The sequence below is a fragment of the Tubulanus polymorphus genome, chromosome 10 (genome assembly GCF_964204645.1).
Source record: "Tubulanus polymorphus chromosome 10, tnTubPoly1.2, whole genome shotgun sequence".
NCBI lineage: Eukaryota > Metazoa > Nemertea > Palaeonemertea > Tubulaniformes > Tubulanidae > Tubulanus > Tubulanus polymorphus.
Window position 1 is genome coordinate 7,814,928 of NC_134034.1, and position 12,200 is coordinate 7,827,127.

Here is a 12,200-nt window from a genome sequence, read left to right on the forward strand (position 1 = left end):
AGAAAACTTTTTTCAAATGTCTTTGATAACTTTTTAAACATAGTATTCCTCTTAATTACATTTCGCTGATTCCATAGATATTTTTTCATGAAAATTGCTCCAGTTATAACGGATTTAAACATACATGTAAAATGATTATTTTTAAAATATTCAATTTTCTCCGATTTTGAAGAAATTCTGACACAATATCATCTCCACTCGACACATGATTTTACTTCGGCGCCTTTGAAGGGAGTGTCACTTGTTGTTGAGTTCATATTTAGTCAATAAAGAAGATATGCCTGATTCCTTTTTAGAATTTAGATTTCGACGGATATCATCAAATTACTAGAAAGGGACAGCAGCTTTCGGTCATCCGCAAAAAAATACCTAAAATGCTCTCCTAGGGTTATGGAAAAAACATGTCACGAAACATACGGAAAATCCTTTGTTTGGTAGACTGAAATTATTGAACTCTTAAATAGCAACATTCAGAGAAACAAAAACATAAGAATATATTCTCGCCCACCCTTTAAAAAAACAACGTGATTTCAATTGAAGATGACACGTAGCCTCATATCAAATGATATGAACGCAACAGAGCCTATTCATTCTCTTTACGAGGATGGGTCTCCACATTAATAGGATACGATACGAGATTCGTGGGTACGAATGATGAATACAACTGATAAAGCGCCAATTTCACTGATTCTTGCACATAAAGGTGTTTTAGAGTAATCTAGTTAACAGGTGTGTTTTAGGAGTATTTTGAATTTAAACTCAAATCGGGGTTCATGACGAATATTGAGCATTCTAGGGCTGGAGCAAGAAACGTGTGGGATCGTCCGCCAATGGTATCACCAAAGAAATAATAAGGAGCCAGTCCGTGGTGGCTATTGAAAGCGACGACCGCATGTGAATGCATTGATTGAATGACATCTCAAAAGTCAGATTTTATAAAATTGAAGATGATATATGGATAGGTTATTCAATATATACTGGTAAAAATGATGCCCAATATGTGATATAAATGTTCAATTAAAAAGTAGAAACCGAATCCATACTTCAGTCTGATATTGTTATAACATCAAACACTCAAATTTAATCCTTTGTTAGATTGGTAGCCAGTGTAGATGAGCAAGAATAGTGGTCCCTAATTTTAATGTGGACTGTTCAACAAGTTGGGGTTTGTGAAGAGATGAAAGAGTTTAAAATGGAGTGGAATTTAGATAATACTGTTTGAATGTCTATTACTCAATCTTTATATTGATCATAAAAAATTGTGGTAAAATATTTGACTCTAGGGTTGGTTTTAGATTGTATCTCTCCACGCCAGAGGTAATCACGGATATTGGACTACACAAAATTCCTTGTGTACAGCTCAACTTTTTAAATCCCTGGAAAAGCTCGCCACGGATATATCTCAGTAATGATTAATTTTCCCACAAATTCTCCCCTTCGAAAAACCTAAACAACCAATGTACGCTTGCTCTAAGTTTGCCAATGCACTATTGTTACCTTTTCTAGCTATTTGCACTAGCTGTTTGTCGCAAATAGATTGCATCCTCTATTACAGGAGTAAAGGATACAGCTCTGGGACCCGTTTCTCAAAAGATAGTTTAAATTAACCATCATCCAATATGATACATGACTAAATACATTGAAAAAGATCAACTATGTACACATTTCAAATTTCAAACCATGTTTATCATTAGAAAATTACGATCTCTCACTAGAGATAATCTTTTTGAATTTGTACACTGAGTTTTCGTATCGTATTATCGTATTTTCAATTCTCTGCTTTTGAGTCAACAAGTACAAAGTTATTTTAGCAATGAAAATTTAATTGTCATTATAAATGTTAACTATCCACTGGTAAACTTACTAACTTTTGGCAACTGACCTTAGATCGTGGAATGGTCTCAGGTGGCCTGCTGATCCACTCTTTATTTATTCTACTAAAGAAATATACAGTATAAGACGTAAAAAGTACATGAACATATTATTTATCTTTATATTGCGATAATTCGTGTACGTATGATTGAAAAACGATATTCTATCGAATCTCATGGTACTTATGATTATTGTGTATTAGCAACCCTCCACGGATACGAAGCAGCCTAAGTTTACATCCTACCAAAATTATCCTCGGAACTCTCAGCATTATTTCAAGGGTCGGTCTTAGAAAATATACGAAGGACGTGTTCACAGGTTAACGAGGCCAAAAATCTTCCCCAAAATTTCAAATTTTTACAAGCAAAGATAATATACTTCATGCTTTTGGTGCAGAAAAAAATACATGTCCACAAAATGCAAATTGTGTTTTGAAAGTTGTAAACGATTGAGTGTGGAATTGTTTCGAATTCAAGGTTTTCCCATTAACACTCCGGTTTTTTCAATAAGATAAGTCAAACTATTGTTGTGATGGCCAGTTGAATACTTCATCATTATATTGAAAGATATGTTATACTTAATGCATATTTTCTTAGGACTTACAGCTTTCTCTATAGGTTAGCGTTGTGATCACTCAAAATTAACCATAAGTTTGAATTCTCACTGATCTACTACATCTCTATAACAAAAATATATTTCATATCAGGCAATTAGCTTTGATCTGTGGTCAGTGGACAGCAGCTACGAAACATTTAAAACTACTACATTATCATTCCATCTATTCATGTATATATAATATGATATGATATCTTCTTTGTTCAGTTTAAAAGTCTTGATCGTAAAAGTTTGACAAGTCTCGCATGTTGGTACCGATACGCACGTTCACGCGAGTGAAATGTGCACGTTACAGGCTCAAATGCGCACGTTACAATTACAAATGGAAACGTTGTTCGTTCAAAACCCTACGTAAAAATCTTATGCATTTTAGCGGAATTTCAAAGTTAGCTCGCTATCTACAACAAAAATCGGACAAGACTTTTTCAAGCGACAAATTTAAATGTAAGAGCTAGTAGTACCAACGAAGGATTCACTAAACATATAAATTACTTATGGGGGTTCTGGTTAGCACTGGTAACTGGTCAGTACTGGTCAAGCATTGGTCAGTTAAACAATTTTTAGATTAATGCCCACATCATATTTGACACCAAACAACTTAATTGTTTGCAAATAAATAATTTACTATATGGTCAGTACTGGTCATGCATTGGTCAGTTAAAAGACCATGGTCCACGCCACATTTGTTACGATTCGGTTTCCCCGCCTAAACATAACTCTGACCAGTACAGTCGGTCGAATTTCTCAAGAACCACAGCCGGAAGTCATCACTTTCGTTACGTCGGCCATTCGTAATCGAATCGACTCCGACCGTAAATTCGAGAGAAACTAAAAATAGGCGATCGGTTTCTTCGACTATAAAATTCAAGTGCAGTCTGAATTTTATTCCGGTTTCCATAAGCTCTACCGAATCCCACTGAATCTCGCGACAGTCATAGGCAAATAAGGCAATCGCATTACTAGAATATCTTCACCAAGAACCTTAGTGTCTGATGTACCACGGTGGTTACACAGGATCGTAGAGCAACGTAGATACACTGTGGAGACTGCCAGGACTGGGTGAAAGAATATCATGCTCGAATATATATACTCCGAAAAATCGAACGCATAATCAAAAGAAGTAACAATTCATAGTTAAAAATGACATGTATGAATATTTATTGATTTATTCAGGTCGAGAGTCGTGGCGAAATGAACAGGCTATTAGGATTTGACTAGGCCTCGGTCCTCCGAGCGATCCTGGGTCGAGAGGCGGCAAGGGCGATTATCCGATTTCGAGAGAAATCCGCGTTGTCAAGACAACGCAGATTACCCGGGTCATGATTCGAGAGAATTCGCTCGAAGCTCATCGATGAAAGTCTTCGAGCGAGAAAAGGTAGAGACTAATAATCGAGGCGAGTCCACTCGAAGTCGAATAAACGTAATTCATACGGGATAAAAGGCTATGATGTTCTTCCATTGCAGTGATCCTTGGTCGGATTCTCCTTTGATTTCGGGTTCAGACGAAGTATTCGAGCGGGGCCGGAGCCCTGTCCGAGGGACGTGGTTTGAAATGACTTATCGCATCATTCCGGGGTCAATACAGACCTGAATAAGGCAATTAGACTGTGCGTCTGGCGATTTTTAAGAGATCCATTATTCAGCGAGCGATTACAAGCTCTCCCAACGTGTCTCAAACACGGAATGTCAGGAATGCGGTTCTGACCGCTCTTAAATAGGCCGCCTTCTACGCTGATTGGCTAATAGCCAAATTACTGCGCGACAAAAAATGCCGGCGCACGCGGCTTTGGGTAGGCGTACATGACTGGAATTTTCGATGAATCAATCCTCGTTTGGATATTTGCTATTGAAAGAGCGGAAACCCTTCACGGAAAAGACTTGGCAATATCCCAGGTAAAAAGAACTTTTTCGTAAAACGGCCGTCTACGATGAGGTGATACGGCACTTCCGGATTTCAGCGATTTCGAATAGTGCGGCTCTGAATTGGCGAGTTTTCCTCAAAAGACGGATATAATGCTATCGCGGACTGGTCATCAGGTCTGAAGGTTGGTTCCATGGTCAATCTCGCCACACAAGTGGTTAATGGGTGTTTCAAGTGCTTACAACGATGCTTATTGCGTCATTCTTCGCGAGTAGCTGCTTTTCTAGGCAGATACTGGATAAATATTTTTTCAAAAATTTCCTTCAAAAAAAATGAATGCAGGAACGTTTACCTATGGTCAGGAGCTTATTAATCTATGTTCTGCGGTGACCAAGACATGGCAAGATGGCCGCTATGACGTCATGAAACTGTAATGTCACACATGCATTCGACCAGTTAACACGTGTTTCACTCGAGCTCCAGTAGAATACTACAATACAATACTACTACAACTCTGCCATGTCTCAAAAACCAGCACAAAAATGTCATCAACTGACATGCAGAAAGAGGTTCAAACGCTAAAAGAATCTAACCAGCAATTGACCAAAAAAGTCGAAGATATGGAAAAAACGATATCCGCTCTTCTCGCGCGCATGACTACCTTAGAAAACAGGGAACTAAACGCAAATCAAGTTATGTCTGAAGACAATGATAAAAATCATTCAAATTCCGAACGCCGACAAGATCAACGCAAAATAACCGGTTTAGTTATTGCTGATAGCAATAGGAAATACATATCACCCGCAGGACTCAGCTTCGGAAATCGTAAGTCAATCATTTATCCGTGTCCATTATTATCAGATGTCAAAGAAACAATTACTAAACGAAACTCTGATAATCCGGTGTCTCCTGATACCGTTTTGCTGCATGTGGGTTCAAACGACTGGGATTCTTAACAGGAAAAACAGATTATCACCGATGTTAAAAAATCTATAGAAGCTGTGCGAGAGTTATGGCCCGATACGAAAGTTAAAGTCTCACAAATCCTGCCACTTCAAGACACTTCAATCGAGGATTTAGACAAACTAAACAACAAAATCGAAAAAACTGTCAATGAAAAAGACGCGTATTTCGTTCGCCATCGTATCTCCATCGAAGATCTCCACGACCTAACCGTCAGAGTGTTAGGATCATTTCGCGCAAGTGAGTCAATTGTTGCGTTCAGAAGTCTTCCTTCAACGTCCAAGCCGATATCATCGAATCACGGAGGTACATGTGAAATAACAATTTTCGAGTCCGGATATCTGTTTTTTTTGTACAATTCACTAGATCTATCATTTTACCTATGCATGTTTCTGCATTTCCATATAGATCCAACATGATAGACAATGGTCGACGGATTTCTTTCACGGCACGATTTTATTGTATCGACAGCTTCTGGGATAGTGTACGTCTGGAGCTTTCGGACTACACACGGTTTAACGAAGACCTCAGGATCAAAATACCTAAGGTTAGAGTCTCCAATTACTATGACCTCGCCTTTTTTCATTGATGCCGTCGTGGCTATCAGGTGTACGTAACCTTCGCATATAGTTATTTGACCCCCTCTCAGGTTTTGGTGATTCAGAGGGTTCTGGTGAGTCAGTGGGGGAGAGAGATGAGCGGTTGCGGACTGGTCGCTCCTGCGTTTTCATCGGCTGGCTCTCTCTCTTGCACAGAAACGCTGCTCAGGGTTTTCACATCTCTTAATAGGCAGTCGTTCTCAGACTGAGTATCTCTGACTGCGTTAACGGTTTTTTGTACATTCTGTATTTTGCTGTCGGTTCTATCAGAGATTTTGCGAATAGCGCTAACATTTTGTTCGATTGAGCCTAGTTTATCACATAACTCAAAAACGTTATCCGTGCGTTTTTGTACACAATCTATCTTCTGTGTCACTGCTTTCAGGTCCTCTTTTTGCGCACAACGGTCAACCTGTTGTGTCAGTTTAACTATAGATGATTGAATGTTCTTAAGTATCGCTTCAAGTTCATCACTACCGACGAATTGGGGGGGGGGGGGGGGTCTGGCAGTGAATCGAAACTTTGCTTGATTTTGGTGCCTCAGGCTGAACACGTTCGTCACTGTTGCAGCCACACGGCGATTGTGTAGAGACAGCAACTTTTTCTTTCGCTATAGTCTCGGTTTCTAGCGGAGGTTTTATACACGGTGGGCAGAGATAGAGTTCATTGACATTTGCTTTCGCTTTGTTCAGATCGCACCGATTGAGTTGACTGCACTCGTAGTGCGTCCAGCTATCACAGAGAGAACAGGCAATCATTTCGCTGGTATCTTTTTCGTTGCAGCCAGTACACGATGATTTGCCCGATGGCAGTTGGCTGAGAGAGCTGGTGCTTGTTAAACGTTTGCTGTGAATTGTACCCAACATTTTGGGGAAAACATCCGCAAGCCATAGCAGATACGAGCTGCCGTGTATATGGAGCTTAGCTGATTTCTTATTGGAACCTTTCGTACAGAGTAGCATGGACTGACCTGAGTACAGTGCCATTATCGTCTGAATACGAGCCGGTGAATTGCAGTCCATAGCATCCTCGGTCAATAGGATCATCGTACAATTGTTGAAGGTGTTTATTGTAAGCTAATATTTTGTCTTTTTCGATCTCGATGACGATTGAATTCGTTTTTTCGTTTATCTTCGGTTGTGCTGTGTTTAACGGTTGATTTTCTTTTCAGTATAGCGGCACGTAACTTTGTGTAGGCACTGTTCAGTTTTTGAAACTGTTGAGTGGAATTGTCATTACCATTTTTATCAGGGTGCTGTTGTTTTGCCAGCAAAATGAATCTAGATCGAAGTTCATCGAGCCCCGAGGGCAGCACTTTCAACAATGCATGCAATTCCTTCGTACTGGGCGCCGCCATCTTGGATTTTCTTTGTTTGGCCGTCGGAATGATTTTTCGGTATTTCGACGGGTTTTAAACGGTAGTGTTTCAATCACTTACTGATTTGTGTCACTTATTATTGCTTTCGGTAATTCCTGAAATAATTTGTACTTTCACACGCCCATTCTGGACAGATTTCGTTGATTTTCAGTGTTTTTATCGGAGCTTTTAAATCTACCACCACCTGCAAGCAGCGCCACTTGTGACATGATTACTAGAAACTATATAATTTTACAGCATAAACCCATCAGATTTCATTCAAAATTCCTTTAATTCTATCTTAAGCAATTTTGGCTGCTGTCCTTTCAACTCGATTGATTGTGTTTTGATTATCAGAATTTGTTGAGTGCTCTACATCTGCTATATGCATCTCTAGTGGACACAGCTTTGACAGAGGTCTGTTAGTTATGCCACTAGATGTTTTGATTATAAAAGATCTAATGTAATTATCATGGCTAGTTATAACGTGAATTATTATCCCCATGCGCCATTTGTTACGTGGAGATTCATCACAAATTAGTACCACAGAACCCGTTTTGATCAATTTTTCATTTTTCCCGTGAGAAAAATGACTTTCTCTCAGACTGACCAGATACTCCTTACTCCATCTTGACCAAAATGGTTCTTTAATCTTACAAAGAAATCTATATCGTTTTGTTAAGTTTGATTCCGATGCATCAAACTCGGGATCATCGAAATCGTAGTCAAGGTTTGGTATAGACGAGATTCGTCGCCCACATAACAAATAAGAGGGAGTAAGAGTTACATCGTCCAGATCTGATGAGACGTATAATAACGGACGGTTATTTAGAACACATTCTACCTCAGTAACGACTATACTTAATTCTTCATATGATAATAATGCTTTTCCCATGACTTTTTTGAGAGCGGTTTTTGTTAGTCCGATTAATCGTTCCCAAAACCCTCCGTGCCAAGGAGCTCGCTTTGTAATAAATTTCCATTCGATTCTTTTGCTTGTAAGATAATTGGATAAGAATTTTGCAACAGCAACAAAATTCGAAGCGTTATCTGAAATAATCTTCCTTGGCACGGAGCGCCGGGCCACAAACTTACGAAAGGCATAAAGAAAATCTTCCGCAGAATTTGATTTTACAAGTTTTCAAATGAACTGCTCTCGTAACTGAGCATGTAAGTAATTGGAAAATGTGGGTTTCATACCAGAGTACGAGAGTACGACACACCACTCATCACCACAAGTAATTTTTCCCCATAATAAATGGGAGATAGAAAAGCATTCTTAGCAACAATAAATAACAAAAGAAAACAGATAAAATTTCAGCAAATTGAAGTTACTGTAATGTTAGTATAACGCGAGAATTTAAAGTATTTTACCCGATAAATTGGTTGCATTGAGTAAAGAGGAATTAAAAGATTTAGAGGGATTTAAAATAATTTACCATGGGAAAAATGAAGACGGGCATCATGATTTAGAAGTTGTTGATTAAAAAATAAGAAATAAAATAATTAAAAAAATTTAAAAAAAATGAATATCAAGAATCCGAAATTACTTATCTGGACAATTCAATTGCTCCGCGTAGATAGACAAAAGTAGTGAGATATTCAATTAATTAAAATAAATTTTTATATTTTTTGCTTTTTTTCTAAAATATTTATTCATTATTTTTATGGTGAATTTTGGAATTTCAGAAGTATTTTCATTTTTAATAGCAGTAGTTTCAGAATTATTGATATCATAAATTTTATTTGATTTTTTATATCAACTACACCCAATCAAAATGAATACAACTACAAATCCAGTTGTAAAATATGAATATCTATCAAATATTCTATTATCAGAAGGAGTAGAAATAACAATATTTTCATTAAAAGTGTGAGTAAAGTGTGAGTAAAATAATTTCGATTTTCAATATTAAAAGTGTGAGTAAAATAATTTCGATTTTCAATATTAAAAGTGTGAGTAAAGTGTGAGTAAAATAATTTAGATTTTCAATATCAAAAGTTTGAGTAAAATAATTTAGATTTTCAATATTAAAAGTGTGAGTAAAGTGTGAGTAAAATAATTTAGATTTTCAATATTAAAAGTGTGAGTAAAGTGTGAGAAAAATAATTTAGATTTTAAGATAAATAATCTAGAAAATTCATTTTATTAAAAACTTTGCAGTATAAATGAAAGAAGAAATTGAATTTAAAATTGAAATAAAAGAATTTAATGAATTATTTTCACTATTTAACATTAAAAATTATATCTCAGCAAAAAATTTAGTGTATGCCAAGACAATATAAAATTGATAGTATTACTGTAATTAATCAAATATTATTAAATGAAACATATTTGATTACTGAACTTATCGATATTATTATAATTTTATTCTTATTTTAATTTTGATAATAAACAAATTATTTATAATGAAAATTCAACAAATATTGGAATTCAATGTGATTTAGAAAGCAATAATTCTTTTAAAGATATTGCAATTAAATGTGATTTAGAAAATAATGAATCTTTTAGAGATATTGGAATTCAATGTAATTTAGATAATGAATTAAAAAGATTTAATCCTATGAAATGAAAAATGAAAAAATTCATTGTTATTGCGGAGGTAAATATCTAAAATCACATAAATCAAAGCATTATCAAACAATTAAACATAAAAACTGTGAAAAGAGTAACAATTCTACATTTAAATAAATAAAGTAGTCAAATAATTATTGAATTAAGTTAAATGATTTAAATATCTAATAGACTGTCAAAATGATAAATTGTTAGACTGTTAAAATGATAAATTGTTAGACTGTTAAAATGATAAATTGTTTGACTGTTGAAATGTTAAATTGTTTGACTGTTAAAATTATAAATTGTAAGACTGTTAAAATGTTAAATTGTTAGACTGTTAAAATGATAAATTGATTGACTGTTGAAATGTTAAATTGTGAGACTGTTGAAAAGTTAAATTGTTAGACTGTTAAAATGATAAATTGTTAGACTGTTAAAATGATAAATTGTTTGACTGTTGAAATGTTAAATTGTTAGACTGTTAAAATGTTAAATTGTTAGACTGTTAAACTGTTAAATTTTTAGACTGTTAAAATGTTAAATTGTTAGACTGTTGAAATGTTAAATTGTAAGACTGTTAAAATGATAAATTGTTAGACTTTTAAACTGTTAGACTGTTAAACTGTCAAATTGTTAGACTGTTAAAATGATAAATTGTTAAACTGTTAAAATGATAAATTGTTACACTGTCAAATGATAAATTGTTAGACTGTTAAATTGTTAGACTGTTAAAATGATAAATTGTTAGACTGTTAAACTGTTAAATTGTAAGACTGTTAAAATGATAAATTGTTAGACTTTTAAACTGTTAGACTGTTAAACTGTCAAATTGTTAGACTGTTAAAATGATAAATTGTTAAACTGTTAAAATGATAAATTGTTACACTGTCAAAATGATAAATTGTTAGACTGTTAAATTGTTAGACTGTTAAAATGATAAATTGTTACACTGTCAAAATGATAAATTGTTAGACTGTTAAATTGTTTGACTGTTAAAATGTTAAATTGTTAGACTGTTAAAATGATAAATTGTTAGATTGTTAGACTGTGAAAATGATAAATTGTTGGACTGTTAAACTGTTAAATTGTTAGACTGTTAAAATGTTAAATTGTTAGACTGTTAAAATGTTAAATTGTTAGACTGTTAAAATGATAAATTGTTAGATTGTCAAAATGATAAATTGTTAGACAGTTAAAATTGTAAATTGTTAGACTGTTAAAATGTTAAATTGTTAGACTGTTGAAATGATAAATTGTTAAGACTGTTAAAATGTTAAATTGCTAGACTGTTGAAATGTTAAATTGTTAGACTGTTGAAATGTTAAATTGTTTGGCTGTAAATTCAATTGTTATTTGATATAATCATTTAAAAGTTTGATGTTTTTCAAATGATTATAGCATATTAAATTAAAAACTAGCTAATATTCATAATTTTTTTAATTTTTTCCGTAAATAAATGGATGGTTTCATTCCAACTGGAAAAAGTGATATAAAACATTATTTACTTGCTGGAGGTTTAATATTGGCTGCGCTATACTTTTATTATGAAAGTATCAGTAAGGATTTGATAATATTTTTTTATGTTTTCATCTAAATTACCTTTTCAATTTAAAACTTTAAATTATCTAAAGTATCGATAAGTTCAGTAATGAAATATGTTTCATTTAATAATATTTGATTAATTACAGTATTATTATCAATTTTATATTGTCTTGCATACACTAAATTTTTTGCTGAGATATAATTCTTAATGTTAAATAGTGAATAAAATTCATTAAATTCTTTTATTTCAATTTTCAATTCAATTTCTTCTTTCATTTATACAGCCAAATTTTTAATAAAATGTATTTTCTAGGTTATTTATATCTTAAAATCGAAATTATTTTACTCACACTTTACTCACACTTTTAATATTGAAAATCTAAATTATTTTACTCACACTTTACTCACACTTTTAATATTGAAAATATTGTTATTTCTACTCCTTCTGATAATATAATATTTGATAAATATTCATATCTTACAACTGGATTTGTAGTTGTATTCATTTTGATTGGGTGTAGTTGGTATAAAAAATCAAATAAAATTTTTGATATTAATAATTCTGAAACTACTGCTATTAAAAATGAAAATACTTCTGAAATTCCAAAATTCACAATAAGAAAAATGGATTAATATTTTAGAAAAAAAGCAAAATAAATAATTTTTTTTTAATTAATTGAATATCTCACTACTTTTGTCTATCATACACGGAGCAATTGAATTGTCCAGATAAGTCATTTCGGATTCTTGATATTCATTTTTTTATTTTTTTTTATTATTTTATTTCTTATTTTTTTAATCAACAACTTCTAAATCATGTCGTCTTCATTTTTC